Here is an 18,288-nt window from a genome sequence, read left to right as displayed (position 1 = left end):
AATTACAATTTTCTGGTTTTTTTTGAGATGGAGTTTCGCTCTTGTTGCCCAGGCTGGAGTGCAATGGCACAACCTCGGCTCACCACACTCTCCGCCTTCCAGGTTCAAGCAATTCTTCTGCCTCAGCCTCCCAGGTAGCTGGGATTACAGGCATGTGCCACGACACCTGGCTAATTTTGTATTTTTAGTAGAGACAGGGTTTCTCCATGTTGGTCAGGCTGGTCTCGAACTCCCAACCTCAGGTGATCTGCCTGTCTCAGCCTCCCAAAGTGCTGGGATTACAGGCGTGCACCACTGTGCCCGGCCATGGGAATTACAATGTAACATGAGATTTGGGTGGGAACGCAGAGCCAAACCATATCAGTGGGCTAGGCAAAGCTATGAGGTTGGGTAGGTTAGGTGTATTAAATTCACTTCTGACTTACGATATTTTCAGCATGTGATGGGTTTATTGGGATGTAACTCCATCGTAAGTTCAGGAGTATCTCTATGTATACATATCCTATTGGTTCTGTTTCTCTGGAGAACCCTAATACACATACATTCTCAATTTTTTATTGAATAATTAAATGAAACTTTGTGTTAGTAAAATGTATATTATTGTTAAAACACTGAAGATATATTTACATACAATCTCAAACTTATTTCCCACTGCAAAACCAAATGATTCATCATCTGTATTTTGTTTGTTCAGATGTAATTTAAAAATCTGTTTATATTTATTGGAAATGGATAGCAGTTAACTTAATAAGTTATAAATTAGCCTTAAATTTCTCACTGAAAACACCTCCAGGCTGTAGGATGGGAAATGTGGAATACTGAGCAGCTGTCAGTGTCCTTTTCGAGAAGAAATTGCTGAGGCCAAAGTCCTTCCAGTACAGCTTTTTGGCATTTTGTTTTTCTGATTTACTCAAAAGTGCTTAAGATTGTTTTAAGACCACATAAGATCAACTAAGGTCTCAGGGAAATGTTTCCATTTACCTTAAACGTTCAAAATAAATTGTTATAGAGAACAACTGAAGTAGAGAATAGAGAATGGAGATAAATAGACTCCTGAAGACAAAAATTCCATTTACTTGTGATTTTGGGGGGGGGGGTCAATCTTGGCAATTAAGTTATATAATCTTAGTGCTTCCCAAACTGAGGTGGTAATCCATAAATATAAGGAAAGTTACAGGATAAATGCAGTCTACTTTTCCCTATGGCCAATTTTTCAGTTTTATTTGAAAAAATTATAAAATGTGCCTAGTCAGTAAGTCAAAACTCTTATTTCATATTAAAACAAGCATCAATACCTTATGGAACAGAATGCAAAACTTACAAATATTTTACAAAACTTCGAAGGAAGTTGCACTTACAAGTGAATGACTTCATTAAGTTCCTAGCCACTATCTACTGTGTTATATAAGTTAAGGCTGTATTCTCCACTCAGCAGTACATCTTTGATGAAAAACATTTCAAAATCATGGTTTTAAAATAGACTGACTTAAGAAGGTGACAAGCACTGAAGAAGAGAGAAGAAGATCAGCTCCATTTGAGAGCTCCCTGCCCTTCTTTGAATTAAAAAACTCTCTCAAAGAAGAGGCAATAGAGAGTAAAAACTATGAACAGAGTGGTTTAATGAGACTACTTTTTTGTTTGTTTGTTTTCGCTTTCCTTTTCCCATAAATGCCATCTTTTTGGTAAATGTTATTACTACAGCCTTTTTTTTTTTTTTTTTTTTTAAGTTCTTTTTTTGAGAACTACCATTTATTGAGAATGTCCTATTCCGGGTTTCTACATGGGTTTTCATAATTACTCTTTTCAACAACTTTGAGACAGACGTAAGAAATAATGTAGTAAACAGCATAGATATACCCTCAGGTCTCCAAAACCCATGGTTTTGGCGCAATGCCATTCCAACTTCCACTGTCTTCATCCTCCTGCTTTAACCAGGAAAACATATTTACTGGGCAATAGACGTGTCAAAGGTGAAGGTATTCACATCCAAATAATACTGTGCTGTTGTTTTCAAAGCAATCCACGTTTCACGAGCCTGCAAGAAAAGGAAACACAAGTCATGATCTCTGAATGTGTAGAACATATCTTGCATCAGTTATTCTGATTATCATACAGCTATTCCTAAAAGATGAGAAAAAGATAATGGAAGAATTATACCAATAGACTTTGGTTTTCATACTTTTAATAATTTGTTTATTTCAATGCTCAGATATTTTACAGTACTTGTGGGGCCACAGTATAAACCAATGTGGTAGAGTCTTGCTACATTACATAGTGTCTGTCAGTTGGTACAAAACTGGTCTACAAGTAGAGGCAGGAGTGTACCTGAAAATGTCAACATTCTATAAAGAAGACACAGTCTACCAGTCTACTTAATTACTTAATTGACCAAATAAACAAATGTCTTGTTTTAATAATGCTAAATAATGCCTATTGGACAAAAACAGCTATAAAACTAGATGCATTATTCAGTTAGTGGTTTTCATCAGCAAGTGCAAAACAAGCAGATCCTGGTAGACCAGTTAAGACCTAGTCATGTGGAGTAAGGACAGGATCAAGGCCCCATGAAAACAAGGACATTCAACTTTTTATGGCTTTATACAGTCCTCATGCCTGATGATAATCAGAGCCTGAGATATGTGGAAAGAGAGAAAGAATAAGTGAAGGAATTAATTCATTCATCGTACAGCTTTGTTTCCTAAATTGCTAAATTGTAAGAGGGAGATCATGAATAATTGAAATCCTCAGATAATTCAGCAATTTCATTTGGCCTGGAGTTTTAATGTCTTCTTCTATCAGAAAAGTAAACATAGAATAAAAAAGGCCGATGCAAGTTTCTTCTTTGTTTCTCTTGCGGCAAGAATGCAAATGAGTAGGAAAATGTACAAAAGGCAAGCAAATGGAGGAACAACATTAAAGCCTTGAATAATTATCACAGAGGATATTTAGCTACTGAACAACTGAAAGTGAACTAAAGTCTGACCACTATCCATTCATCCATCTACACAAACATGTAATAATTTATTAAGCTTTGACTATATAACAATCTTTTTGCTAGTTTCCGAGAATAATTACCTTGAAGGATAAGATACATACCCTACCTTTATAGTCCAGGTAGGTAGGCTGGGTACACAAAACAAGTAATTCCAATTGACATTTTGAGAGCTATTTACTTGTGAAAGAGCACACAAAAAGGGAGAGAAGGAAAGACAAATGTCGCCCTGCGAAGAAGGGAAAGGCTTCAGAGGAGAGGGGACATTTGAGTTTAGTCTTTAAGCAAGAGGCAGAGTTTACCAGGCAAAAACCACTTCACGGGGAGGAAAAAGTAGATGTAGCTCAGAGTGTCCAGAGAAGAAAAATCAGGGATAGGCTAGTCGTGTGTTAATTAGTGGTCAGCTAATGCAATTACTATTTAAAAAGATAAATGGTGAAGGATCATTTGTTTCTAACATAAATACCTGATTAGCCAGTGTGTTTCCCCACACATCTGAACTGTGATCTGGGTCCCAGTAATCCTGCAAATTTACATGTCTTTTGAGACGTAGGAACTGGTTTGCTGGGTCCTCCAACAAAAATGGCGCTCCCAATGCTCCTGCAATTCAGAGTCCAAGAGCACAGCATCTTTTAGAGCAACAGTTTACATCTCAGTGTTTCCTCTTAAAGAGACCCAGCTGTGATCTTTGGTCGGCTGGGGGACTGAGGAGGAAACTCGGGAAAAGCTAAGCTCTGAGCGAGACAGCTACTCCTTGGCCCTTTGTCACCGCTGTATGCTAACCACTCAATTTGACCTGCATTTAGTTCATCTTGAAAGCCAGTGCTATGTGGTGGATGGAGCAGGATTTCAGAGCTTCCTTTCATGCCTGGGGGCCTGCAGACCCGGATTCAAGTTCCAGCCCTATCACTTTTCTGGGAAAGTTACTTGATTTCTTCGCACTTTAGTTTTCTTGCATGTTAAGGGGTATAATAAAACATACACACTTGCATAAGGACTGGATAAATTGATGACTATAAACCATCTGGCTCAAACTAGGCAGTCAACAATCTTATTCTTGCTTTCCTAGCCCTCCAAAATAGAACTGATCTTTCTGTTTGAACTAGGCTGCTCCCAAACCTGACACTGTGGTTTAAATTGTTGGCATTGATCGATTCATCATCAAACTAAACCACCTTATAGTTTCCAACTCCTTCCTACTGCAGGATTAAGAAGAAAAAAGACATGATAATTTTTAAAAATCCAGACTTTTTAAAGATCTTGAAATTTTAACAATCTGTGTTGTATTTTCATTCTCAAGTAAAACACAATTGCATTCAGAATTATAACTTGAATCAATATAAAGGAAGAACACATTTTCTCCCAACCTATAGGTGACAACAATACAATCTGTTCATTGTGATAAAGAAGCATTTATTACAACATCTAATTGTGAGTAATGTTACATTAGGCACTTAACAACCTCATTATTAGCAGTCCTCTATTGACCAACCTTCTGTATGAACCTAGGTTATATAGCAAGCTATACAGTATAAAAATTCCCCTCTGTAGGGCTTTCTGTTTAGTTGGGATCCTACTAAACCTACTTTCTATTTAGTAGGGTCAAAGATAAAAACAAAGTGAGGCAACACAGGATTTGGTTGCACTAAAGGAATTTAGGAGAAGGTGTTGTTATTGAGCACTAAGACACTGGGGTACAAGGAGGCATTTTCATGGTCAAGGAAGTTGTTTCACTTGCTCCTTGAAGGAAAAATTGGATTTAGCAGGTTGGGAGAAGGGGAAACATTTTTCAAAAAATTTAAGCCAGAGGAGTGCTGTGTTTCACCATCTCAAAACAATAGTTAGAGGTGGCTAGATAGAAGAGTTTTATATAAAAAAAAAATTAGTTAACATTTAAACTTAGGAGATATTAGTGACAGATGCCAGAAGTAATACTGTTCTGCTGCTAGCTAATCCAATTTAGTATAATCCAACCAGCAAGTCTGTGGAAACCATCTTTTAAGGTGGCTCTCAAAGATTAATACTTCTTGTTATTCATATTCTTGTGTAGTAGTCCCCTCTTTCATTTAATAGGGCTGACGTATGTAACTATAGGCTATTGTGGAATGACTGTGTGCAATTTTTGTGGCTAGGAAATAAAAGATGTTACAGCTTCAGCCTAGCCCCTCTTTTGGACCACTTGCTCTAAGAAAAGTCAGCTGCCATGTTGTGAGGGCACTCAAGCAGCCCTGAGGGGAAGACCACATGACAAGGAAATGATGCCTCCCAACAATAGCCAGGTAAGTGAGCCATCTGGGAACCTGATGTTTTTGCTCCAGTCAAACCTTCAGATGGCTGCAGCCCCCACTGACATCTCTACTGCATCATCATAATAACTCCAGAGCCACAACCACTGAGCTAAGCCACTCCCAAATTCATGACCCTGCAACTGCAAGTTGTTTGAAGCTGTTAAGGTTTTGGAAAAAGTAGTTATGCAGTAGTAGATAACTTATAGAATGCGTTATATGCACTTACTGATGTCAAGGTAAATAGCTAATCACAAGGGTTCAGACTAAGGTGAGGCATGTGAGATATCTAGGATAGGGTACAAAACACAAGGAACTCACTTTCAGGGTCATACAAATTTTGTACCATAAGTTCCTCACTTCTCTCACCCTAGTCTCTGCTCTGATTATCATCATTGCATGGAAAGATAAACAAAAATAACTTCTGCCAATCACTACTGCATGTAAAGGTAAGACAACAAATAACCCTTACCATTAAAGAATTCACATTATAGTCAGAGTTCATACATAATTAAAAGAAGACATATTGTGATCAGACCATCCATAGTTGGAGCAATTTTGATACTGTCATGGAGACCTCACAGAGAAATTCGTTTTGAGTTGGGCTTCAAAGATTTGTTATGTTTCAACAATGAGGATGAAGGGAGTGGAAGCAAAGTGCATGTATTCCAGGCTGAAGAAAACTGGAGAGTTAAGGAATGGAGGAACAAAGGAAGATTCAGGGTCGGTGCCTTGCATTTTGCCAATATGATTGAAAGGTAGGGTTGTGGTGTAGATGTGGTCAGAGATAACATTGGAAAGGTAAGTTGGAGCTTGATTCTGAGTGATTTTAACTGTCATACCAAGGAGTTTGGGCTTTATTGTAAATAATTAATAATCATTTCTGAATAAGAAAATGATAGGAAGGACCAGATTTACTTTTTTAAAAAATTGTTTTTATTATGGTAAAACATACATAACATAAAACATACCACTTGAACCAGTTCTGGGTGTACAATTCAGTGGTATTAAGTACATTTACAATGTTTTGTAATCATCACCACTATCCATCTCCAGGACTATTTCATCGTTCCAAACAGAAACTCTTGCTCTTTAAACAACTTTCCATTAACCCCTCCCCAACCCCTGGTAACTACTATTTTACTTTCTTTTCCTATGAATTTGCCTGTTCTAGGTACCACATGTAAGTGGAATCACAGAGTATTTGTTCTTTTCCATCTGGCTTATTTCACATAGCATAATACCATCAAAGTTCTTCCACATTGTGATGTCAGCATTTCACTCCTTTTTAAGACTAAGTAATACTTTATGTATTTAATATATATGTATATATACCACATTTTGTTTATTCATTCACAGATTTACCCTGAAAGATCCTTTTGTCAGTGGTGTAAGGACAGACAGTAAAAGGAAGAGAAGAGTGAGGGACACAAGATCAGAGGCTATTCTATAGTCCAGATGAGAGATAAGAAGGGCCTGAATCTGGTGAACGTGGGATGGGAAGACAGGATTGATTTGACGAAGACGGGAGGAAGGAACTCACATTCATTTGGGCTGACCAGGGTGGACAAACCAGCTTTGATTTTTTGCTTTTAGATGAAATGCACTAATGGGTCACTCTTCAGATTTCTGATCATTCTCTTTGAAGAAAAGGTGTTAGTTACAGTGTTACATATTTTATGTGTTATTATTCTGTTAATAAATAGGTGTTTTTTTCAAAACAAAATTAGTGGCTATGCAAAATAGATCCAATTCCATCAATAAACAATAAATAGTGCTAAGTAAATGATGCTTAGGATATAATTTATAGCTATACAGTGAATCTGTAGTAATTGCTTAAGATAGTGTTGCTTGGAATTATCCAAAAGTAAAACCAGAATTCTGTACCACAGTCATCTTGGTGCATTATACAGTCACTAAGAAAAAAAATGCTGTTGCATAAATCTAGGCAGAGAAGCATGCTTTAAATATATACCATAGCTATTTTAAGCTCTAATAATTCTGTCTTTTGTAAGTCTTTTACCTTTTTGCTCATGGAAAATGTTTTACCGATACAATCTCCTTCTCCTCCCTAGGATAAACCACCTACCTCAGCATTATAAGCCCAATAGGCATCCAATAAATCTTAATTGATGATGATGATGATAATATCACCCATGAGAGAGACAGAAAGTAGTATTTATTATCCTACTTTACAAATTGAGAAAATTGACATGCAGAGATGAAATGACTCACTCAAGGTCATATAGTACGTCAGTGGCAGAGCTGGAAATAAAAATGCAAGTAATATAGAAGGGCAGGCTATTATCCTCTCTGCTTGAGAAATTTCTCCTCCCTTTTTCATTCTGCCTGATCAACCTTGAAAGTTAGTGAGAGCAAGACCAGGGTTTTGCGTTTGTGAACCTATATAATATTGCTGGGGTTTGAAAACTGAACCCTGAGTTTTATTGCTTTGTTGATTTTTAAATGAGTGTGTGTTTTTTTTAAAACGTAGGCAATATCAACCAGGTTAATGCCTTTCCTAAACTTCATGATCATCAGCTATGAAAAATATCTTTCTCTCTGTCTTTACAACTCCCTATACATGCCCCTTTTTTCACCTACATCATAGTCAGCTTTAATAGGATCTGTAAATGTTTTGTCTAAACATTTCTCAAATACCCTCTGCAGAAAATTCTGTATAGCAGAAGCAAGGCAAACACTTCAGAGTATAAAGCAAACACTATTTGGGATCACAGCTCTCCTTACACAAGTCAAGAAGGATCAGAGACCCAGAGTCTTTTCTTGGCCTCGCCAGTGACCAGCTAGGTCATTGAGCCACTTCTTATTCCTGCACTTCCATTTTCTGTTCTGTGAAACAAGTCTGATTATACAACCACTAAGGTCTCTTCCAGCTCTAATATTTTGATCTGGAATGTATTAATAACAAATAGGTCATTAATCAAAAGCTACTTTCTATGCATGGTATCGTGTTATCGGAAGCACAGAGAATATGCTAAGTGGGCACAGTTCCTACTACTTTCAAGGAACTTACTGAAAAATTTAGTGCTGCCACAGTCAGAAATAAGTGAAAGAGAGGTCAAAGTAGACTTAACCAATAATTAAAGCAAAACAGATGAAAATGTATTCATATTATGAACAAAGTGGGGAGTGCCCATCACAGGCTAATGAGCAGTATGAGAATAATGAAAACTGCATCATTAGAAATGAAAGTCTCTATGTTACTAGCACCCATGGAAAACTGAAAAAAACTCTTTAAACAGAATGGTGGGGGAAAGACAATATTCTATATCCTATACACATAACCTTGAAATGACACTTGTGGTAGGAACCTATATATCTAAAAGATCAGAAAGTCTAAGGTAAAATAAGATACAGAATTAAAGGGCAGGGTCTGGTGGCAGATGTCTGTTTTTCCTGATGTAGAGGAAGCTCATTTAGGGAAAGCCCAGGCCCCTCTTCACCCCTGTGTGTGCTCTGCTCCTGGGAAGGGGCAATGCCTCAGTTAATTTGTAAATCCAAGAAGTGTAACTTGACCATGCCCAGCTCAGCTCTTTCTTCTTCTCTTGAGAGTAAACTGCCTTCCTAGGACATGCTTCCTGTTCTGGTTCTGCAACCTGCAATCGGTTGTAAATTTGCCAAATTTGGGGGTCCAATCATCAGGCCCTTTATGTACTTATCCTAAGCTACATTTTCCAAATTAGCCCTTCTCAGGAATAAAGGAAATCGATTGCCTTCCATAATCATATTTCTTTATTTCTCAACTTGATCAAAACTGGACAAAGAAGAAAGGTGCTATTTGTTGGAGGGAGATGAAGAAAGAGTAGCTTAGAGAACCCAATAATCTGTTGCTCAAAGCCTCACTAAAAAAGGAGGGGAAAAAAAAAAACAAACAGAGCACATGCCGGGGCGCTCTTGTCATTCCCAGATAGGCACAACTGAATTATTTCCCACATGTAACCTTCAATGTCTTTATGTTTTTGAAATAAATGCAATGAGATTCAGTGGGGTCAGAAGACATAAAATATCTGGGCAGATTCATAGGATAGGTCTACTGCTAGCTATTTCCCTTAGGGTCTAGGTAATACTGATATCCGGGTTATTACCTGATACCTGGTACTAGAAATGGAGAGTAAGCAGTGCAGACTTGCTTAAAGTTCAAAGATATTTACGTATGGGATGGTGAAAGTAAAGCACTTAGCACTCTAAGTACACAATAATATTTATTGTTTACTATTTTTATTGAACGGCTGAGTCTCAGTCCTTGCCTTTAAAATATTTATTTTTTAAGAAAACATGAAATAACTGCCCAGAAAATTATGGACACACACAAATTAAGTACTGAAATAAAGTATAAATGGTCACTAGGAATAAAGTACAAAAAAGGATCTGGAAAAAAGGATATATAAATGTCTTAGTAATGGTGTAAAAATTTCAAAGATTTCTGTAAATGTAGAAGAATTATGATTTTGTGAGAGACTAAAATACTTATGTTTCGGTTCATATTTTCTAAAATTTGAATATTCTCTTTGGTAAGTAGTTTTTTTTTTCTTTTTTTTGAGATGGCATCTTGCTTTGTTGCCCAGGCTGGAGTGCAGTGGCACCATCTTGGCTCACCGTAACCTCTGCCTCTGGGGTTGAAGTGATTCTTGTGCCTCAGCCTCCTGAGTAGCTGGGATTACAGGCATGGACCACCATGCCTGGCTAGTTTTTGTGTTTTTAGTAGAGACGGGGTTTACCATGCTGGCCAGGCTGGTCTCGAACTCCTGACCTCAAGTGATCTGCCCGCCTTGGCCTCCCAAAGTGCTAGGATTACAGGTGTGAGCCACTGCTCCCCACCAAGTAAGTAATTTTTACACACAATGGCATAGTTATTTTATTTATTTCCCCATTACAGTTGGTCACTTACCCAAAAATGTGTAGTGGAAGACAGAAGAGTTGTGTTTAGTAGAACGTATTCTCTCACTTTGCTTGAACTTGGATAAAAATTGGTGAGAAAAGGGGAGAGAGAGACAGATAATGGAAGAGAAGCGATTTGGGTTATGAGAGAAAAACGTGAAGAAAGAGGAGAATAGAAGGAAAGAGATGGAGTGAGAAATCAAGAAAAAACATCAAAGGAAAGAGAGAAAAATGAAGGGGGTTTACAAAAGACAAAAAGTGAAAAGCCACAGGGCAGATAAAGGAAGTGACACAACAGAAGGCAAAGAGGATGAAAGGACACTGGAAAAAACGGAGAGGGGTGCTGAACTGCGGACCAGCTCTCATATTCTAGTGTCCTGTTCAGAGTCTAACAGGGGCCGGGCAGGGTGGCTCACACTTGTAATCCCAGCAGCTTGGGAGGCCGAGGTGGGTGGAACACATAAGGTCAGGAGTTTGAGACCAGAATGGGCAACATGGTGAAACCCCATCTCTACTAAAAATACAAAAATTAGCGGGGCATGGTGGCGCACGCCTGTAATCCCAGCTACTCTGGAGGCCGAGCCAGGAGAATCGTTTGAACCTGGGAGATGGAGGTTGCAGTGAGCTGAGATCGCACCACTCCACTCCAACCTGGGTGACAGAGAGTGACTCCGTCTCAAAAAACAAAAAAAACAAAAACAAAACAAACTAACAACAACAAAGAACAAAGGTATAACAGGATGTTTTCTAACTGACCTTTTAACTCAGTAACTTCCACTTTACTGGCATTACAAGTGCTGACATGTTGAGTATTTTGAAAAGTAAACAGGAAGTGGTGTCACTTGAGTTTAACTTAAATCTGTTCTAACCTGCTCTCAACACACATACACAATGTTGGCACTCACTCTTATGGCCACATAATTTCCTTGGACGTGTCTTTGGAGCTGGTGGTTCTTTTATTACTTATAATCTTGTAGACATGGACATTCATAACTCACGAAAGGCAGCATTGTATTTGGTTCAATAGTGACTCTTTCTGGGTCATTGCCTGTATGTGTTGATGGGATCCCCATCTCCAGTGCCATGACAGATGATGCTATATGTGTAGGAAAACAGTTTTTCTACAGCACCCAGACTGCTCAGTGAATCTAGTCATAAGCAATGACACTGAGACAACCAAGTATAAAGGGGTCCCTGGAGAACCTCGGACCGCTCTGCTCACTGGGAGAAGGGGTGGAGCCACAGAAGTTCAGGCCGTTTGCAGCGGGAGGGGCTGGTCCTTCCTGTTCCTGTGTAGGAACCTGGGATTCAATCTGTGATATGAGGGCCTGTTAACAGGAACCCATCTCCCACTTTGCTGTGTAGTTATACTCTTTTCCCTGATAAATTCCATCTCCCTCACCCTTCAAAGTGTCTGCGAACCTAATCCTTCCTGGTCATGTGACAAGAACCTGGATTTTCCTAAAACATTTTTTTTCAACCAAATTATTTTCCAGTTTATTCTCATTATGTATCTTCTTGAGAGTATCAATCAATTATAAGCCCAAGTGAGTAGCTAAAATTAAGAACAAAGTCTTTTAAAATAAACCCAAACTGTGTCAGAGAATACAGAATCTCTAAAGAATTGGAGGGCTGCAGGGATGACTGAAAAGGGCTAGTCTTCCTATGGTAGAGAAGAAAGCAAAAAGAAAGGGATTGGGAATGCTGACAGGGTTTTGTGTTAGAATATGTGAGCTTAAAAGCTCTTGTCAAAAAACAAAGCAAATAAAAAATCTTTCAAGACAAACTGGCATTGGTTACTAACTGTGGAGTGAAAAGTAAGAGCTGGAACTACGAGAGGAAAAATAGACCAAAGGCAGCTTACTGTTCTGCCTGTCTAAAACCAGAAGACATACTTGCACTTTATGGACAGATCTGATTGCAGGTCAACAACATGGGCATGGACCCCCAAATCGTTTCATGTGTGGGTCAACTCCAGCTGCCAAATCCAATCAGGGTTTCATGATTGCTGAGGGAAGATAAATCTATTTTTCATTTTAGCAGAACAATGAAAGGAATCCTTTAAAAAATACACAAACGAGAAACAACAAAAAACACCGATATAATTCTTAATAGTGTTCAAGAGTTGGTTCACTTAGAAAAACACTTTTCAAAGATGTCTGTTTTCCATATTTCCTCTGCATGTGATATAAAGTTGTCTGGTTTTAATAAATGTCCTGTTGCTACTCTTCACCATTAGTACAACTAGGAACTGTCATTGAAAGTCATTAGTGGTGTCCTGGTTCTGCTCAATTTTGTCAGGTAAGCTCACCCAGCTTCTTAACTCCTGGTCCTTTCTTGTGGAAGCAATGGCTACGATACTGCCTCCACCACTTTTTCAAGAGGAGGTCTTGCTCTGTGAGCTGCTGCTAGCCCATGTCAGGCACTGCAATGCCAGAGGGGAGAGTTTGTGTAGCAGAGAGAAGAGTTTTGTTCTCATAAGTGGTAAATGTAGGATTTGGACATGAATGCAGTGTCTACCATTGATTGACGTGCAGCTTGGTCACTTGAATTCCCTAAGCCCTCAGTTCCCTCTTTTTGTAAAATGAGGAGCATAGCATCTATTAATATTTTCAGAGTGGTCGTGAGAATGGACTAAGATAGCCTATGCAAAGCCCCTGACACATAAAAGGAATTTAAATTAGTAGCATTAGTATTTGCTGATTTCATTATAGAAGAAGGCAATTAAAATTTTTTTTTCTGTAACTCTCCTTCATTTCTGAAAGAAGGCAATTCTTGACCTAAATGTTAAAGAGAGTTTATATGCTTATTTTTTAAATCAAGTCACAACACTTGAACTTCTAATTCTCTGGCCAGAGAATCAGCTCCAATGTGTATAAGTTACTGTTTTGAAACTAATCAATAAAATAACTTGGCAACTCTGCCCATAAATTTAATTACTTGAATAAGGCCTTTCATTGTTTTTGGCTTCAGCATTCCCATCAGGAAAATGGATAATAAGACCTTCTCCCTACCTCCCTTAAATCAAATTCTAAAGAAAAGTAATTTGTTGGACAACTAAGCTATAATAGAGAAAACTTAAAAAAAAGAAAAGAAACTTAAAAAAAAATGGTTTTCTTATAAGCAAAGGGCTTCAGAGAAGTACAGATGAATAGGCTGTATTCTTTTTTTTTTTTTTTTTTTTGAGACGGAGTCTCGCTCTGTCGCCCAGGCTGGAGTGCAATGGGTGACCAGATCTCGGCTCGCTACAAGCTCCGCCTCCCGGGTTTACGCCATTCTCCTGAATAGGCTGTATTCTTAAAAGAAAATGTGGAGGAAAAGAAGCAAAGAAAGTTCATTCAAGCTATTACTTTCTTCTCTAGAGCTATATGATGTAGAAACTGTCAGCTAAACCAATTACTGTAATGAATGAATCCGCTTCTGAAGACGTCAGTCTCCTCAATCTGTAAGCAGCGAAGGCTTCCTTCCTGAGATCTGAAGGGCTAACCCAGCAGTGTACATGCACCTCTGTCCTTAGTTTCTAGTTCTCAACTTGTTATTTCATAAACTTCAACTAGATAACTTTATTATTTTTTTTTTTAGAGTCGAGTCAATCAAACCAGTTGTCTTTATAGGTAGACACATCTGTATCTCAGTTGGAGTTGAAGTAAACTCAAACTTGTTTCTTAAGAAAGTCTTTGAAGCCTCTTTAAAAATTTTGCTGAACAATTTCCTTTGTCAGATATTTTTGACCCTGCAGCATTCATAGGTGAATGTGGACCAGCCGGCATTGCTTTAGCCTTGCAGGCATCCACCACCATTACCCCTTCTCAAGTCAACTGCATGGATCAGTGGTCGAAGCAAAACATGACACTGGTGAGTTATAACCAGCCCATGACTTTAAATTACAATGTGCTCTGAGACACTCACTTAAACTGAGCCAGCCTCATTTTCTTCATCTGGCAATGTGGGCTGTAATTATGTATGATTGTATATGCCTTGGTTATAACTGCTTATAATAACTTGGCTAAAAATGTTTAAATCACAGATTTAAACATGACCCAACAGCAAATTGCAATATTGATGATTAAAACTCATTATTAAAATTATTTCTATGCTTCGGAATTGAAGGCTTATTTTATATATATATACACATAAATACATCTATCTATCTATGTGTGGGAAGGGCTTCAGGAAAAATGTAATTTTTGTGCATGAGTCTCAAGCTTTTCATAGAAGAAAAGTTTATTCTAATGCAAGCATCTGCATCAGAAATATTTATAAATTATAGAGATTTAACCATGAAGATAATTTATATCTTTGTAAGTATTTTCAGTTTTTGTTACAAGCAAAACAAATGACCTCTCAGTTCAATTTTGATAGAAGCCACTGAGTTACTGGGTCAATTTGGCAGCAAATCGCCTGCCCTCTGGTGCCTTCCTTGATCTGCCTTTAAAGCACCACTTTGAGCTACAGCTTGCCCTAAAGGTTAATTAATTCATGTTCCCAAAGTACTTTGAGGTCTTCGCATAATGGTACTATGTAAGTATTATAGTTCTGAAAGATATTTTAAAATTTTCTTTGTTCAAGGACACAACAGCACTTCTTTGGAGGCAGCAATTAGACTTCTTAGCAACAGTATCATGTTAATATATAATTAGAAATAAAATGATCACACACACACAGTTAACATTAACATGTTCAAAACCACAGCATTCTACAATAGTTTGGTTTCCACAGTGCTGTAGAATAGGCCTATGGATAAAAACGTGTTTGTTCATTTCTTTAAAAAGACAAAAGGTATTCTCAATCTGATGGTTGTAGGAGACATGATAGATAAAAAAGAAATAGGTTCTTACCGATAAGCAATGTTGAACACAGGGCTACTTGAAGCATTTTATAGGCCATGATCCTGTTTTGGAAAAAAAAAAATTATTTACTTTAATTTAGCTGAAAAAAGCTTTATGGTGTATCAGGTACTTTTCAGAAGTATAAAGCAGTTGTTGCATACCTGGAAGCCCTGTGAGCCGAGACACAGTCAGAGAGACGCCCTCGTCTGAGGTGGCTTTTTTATATAGCTCTTGCCTTTTTACCCTTTGGACTTTTTGAACTGGCTTTTTACAGGCTGTTCTTATGTGGGTAATTTATTTATTTACTAATTTTACCATCTACGTGGATTAATGTAATGTTAAAAAAGGTAGAAAAACTGGATCACTCACGTATTGCTCGTGGAAATGTAAAATTGTCCAGTCACTTTGTAAAAGAGTTTGGTAGTTTCTTAAAAATTCAAATTTGCAATTACTGTCCAACCCAGCAATTGCACTAGTGGGCATTTGTTTCAGAGAATAAAAACTTACGTTAAAAAAAATCTGTACAAGAATGTTCATAACAGCTTTATTAGCAATAGGCAAAGACTAAAAACAAGCCAGATGTCATTCAACAGCTGAATGTTAAAACGTGATATATCTATACTATCGATCACTACCAGCAGTAATAATAACAACTATCAAAAATAATAATTATTGGCTGGGTGTGGTGGCTCACACCTATAATCCCAGCATTTTGGGAGGCCAAGGTGGATCACCTGAGGTCAGGAGTTCGAGACCAGCCTGGCCAACATGGTGAAACCTGGTCTCTACTAAAAATACAAGAATTAGCCGGACGTGGTGGCACGTGCCTGTAGTCCCAGCTACTTGGGAGGCTGAGGCTGGAGAACAGCTTGAATCCGGGAGGCAGAAGTTGCAGTGAGCCGAGATCATGCCACCGCACTCCAGCCTGGTTGACAGAGCAAGATTCCATCTCAAAAAAAAAAAAAAGAAAAAAAGGTTTAATTAAAAACAAGGAATGTTTTACCGCATTGTAAAATGTGTTTGTTTCCAAAAAAGTACATAATCAATACAACCAGAACAGTACTTTCATTTTTCAAACAATTGCCCTTTTCAGTGCCTTGATTAATCGACTAAGTTCATCATCATACAATTTATTCTTAATGACAAATTATGCCTGTGTGCCAGTTTCATTAAGATTATGCAATCTGTAATGAATTGGTATGGATCTATAAAAGTGGTAGAAAACAACTTTGTTGATGACTATCTTTACATTGTAAAGGGTGTTGAGAAACCTGGATCTCCCTACCTGGGAGTTATGCCTCCATTTACTGATAAATGAAAGGCTTTAGAAGACAGCTAACTAGAAACACACACTGCAAAATCTTGGAAGCTTAGGCCATGTCTCCACCAATACGAGACTTTGGAGATGCAATAGCTGTTGCCACAATTCCATAAGTCTCCATTATTTTTTGCTTTGTAAAGAGGTATAAATTTTTATTTGTGTGATAGACTAGAAGAATATCAAGAAAATCATAGGAAAACACTATTTTTTTTCTTTTCTTTTTTTTTAAATTTTAAGTTCTGGGATACATGTGCAGAACATGCAGGTTTGTTACATAGGTATACATGTGTCATGGTGGTTTGCTGTACTCATTAACCCATCATCTAGGTTTTAAGCCCTGCATGCATTATTAGGTATTTGTCCTAATGCTCTCCCTCCCTTTCCCCGCCAACACGCTGACAGGCTCTGGTGTGTGTGTTCCCCTCCTTGTGTCCATGTGTTTTCATTGTTCAACTCCCACTCATGAGTGAGAACAAATACTTTTGTTTTTTAAACTGGGAGATCATAGAACCAAAAGAGAAATTGATCTTTCTTTTCTCTACTTTTATCATTCTTCAACTTATAGGCCTAAAGCGAAGTTTGTCTGGAGGAGGAATGGGGCTTTGCTTCCTATCTCTTTTACCTCACTTCTCTCAATGGGTCATCAGTCAATTATTTTGGATGGGTTAGATAATGCAAGTATAAAATAGTAACAGGTATTCCATAAATTTTTACACATTGTCTCATTTAGTACAGCAATTCTATGGAGACAGTATTATCAAGTTTCATAACTTATCCAAGGAGTGTTCAGAAATAACAGGGTAAAGCTTTACAGCAGAAGTAGAGATGCGGTTCACACACAACGGCATGAGCCAGTAAAATGAGACAAATTAGGTGAGTGTGGCCCCAACTGGGCCCAGAGGTGAATGTGGCCTGGGCAACTCAGTTTTATCAGGAAGGTGAAGATATAATACAAGATCTTTTATGGGCCAGAAACTGTTATCCTTCCTGGTGAATGAAGCCTTCCCGGATCCCCCAGTTCGGATTTGGCTGCTCTTTCTTACATCTGCATACCTTCAATCATTAGGCCATTCTCACACGATGGTTAAGTAGGTACATTTCAGTATTTCCAAGTAGATTACATGCTTCCTGAAGGCTGGTACTACCTTTTACGCCTGTTTGTGTGCCTTAAGTGCCTAGCACAGTGCTTGTTATATAATAGTTCTTAGTAAACATTACTGAACTTAATTGAATTAACTGATTCAAATTAAATTGAATTAATTTGAGTCAGTATTTTCCTGCACTGGCCTATCAGTTTACAGTCTTTTCTAACTGACTACAGAAAACAGACTTCATGTCGTAGTTTTGTTTTGATGTTGATGCGTGGGTTTTAAATAGTTTTCCCCAGAACTTGTCTCTTCTTATGACCTATGAAAGAAAAAAGTTGAAATCCATAAAAATTGGCAATCTTCATTACAAAGATATAGAAATGCTCTTTGAAATCAAATTGGAATATCTTTGAAAAATAGAAAGATCAAGCGGCAAGAATTAATGAAGCTTATTAGCTGAGTCTGTTTACAACTCTGATGCTTCATACTTAGAAATCATTACTTTAATATGATATGACAGACCTTGGTAAGCTCCCATGTTACATATCAATGAAAAATAAATGTTAGAAGAGAAACATGTGAAATCAGATCTGCTATCATTTAAAAATTTTTAAAGGAGAAGAAATGTTAAAAAAAAAAAAAAACCAAAAAAACAACCAAAAAACTTTTGACCGGGCACAGTGGCTTATGCCTGTAAGCACTTTGGGAGGCTGAGGCAGGTGGATCACCTGAAGTCAGGAGTATGAGACGAGCCTGGCCAACATGGTGAAACCCTGTTTCTACTAAAAATACAAAAATTAGCCGGGCATGGTGGCACACATCTGCAGTCCCAGCTACTTGGGAGACTGAGACAGGAGAATTGCTTGAACTAGGG

At 37.9% G+C, this 18,288-nt stretch overlaps 1 long non-coding RNA gene across 1 annotated transcript; it reads right to left on the bottom strand.

Moving 5' to 3' along the window:
- Positions 1-1,730: 1,730 nt before the first annotated feature.
- LOC105550565 lies at positions 1,731-15,193 on the bottom strand. Its single transcript, XR_001007746.1, has 3 exons — positions 15,167-15,193; positions 15,015-15,067; positions 1,731-3,592 (listed from the first exon to the last, which is right to left on the bottom strand). It is a non-coding gene; the product is annotated as an uncharacterized LOC105550565 (long non-coding RNA).
- Between the last annotated feature and the right edge of the window lie 3,095 nt (positions 15,194-18,288).

The sequence above is a fragment of the Mandrillus leucophaeus genome, unplaced genomic scaffold (assembly GCF_000951045.1).
Source record: "Mandrillus leucophaeus isolate KB7577 unplaced genomic scaffold, Mleu.le_1.0 Scaffold113, whole genome shotgun sequence".
NCBI classification, from domain to species: Eukaryota; Metazoa; Chordata; class Mammalia; order Primates; family Cercopithecidae; genus Mandrillus; species Mandrillus leucophaeus.
This window is presented reverse-complemented; position numbering and strand designations above follow the sequence as displayed.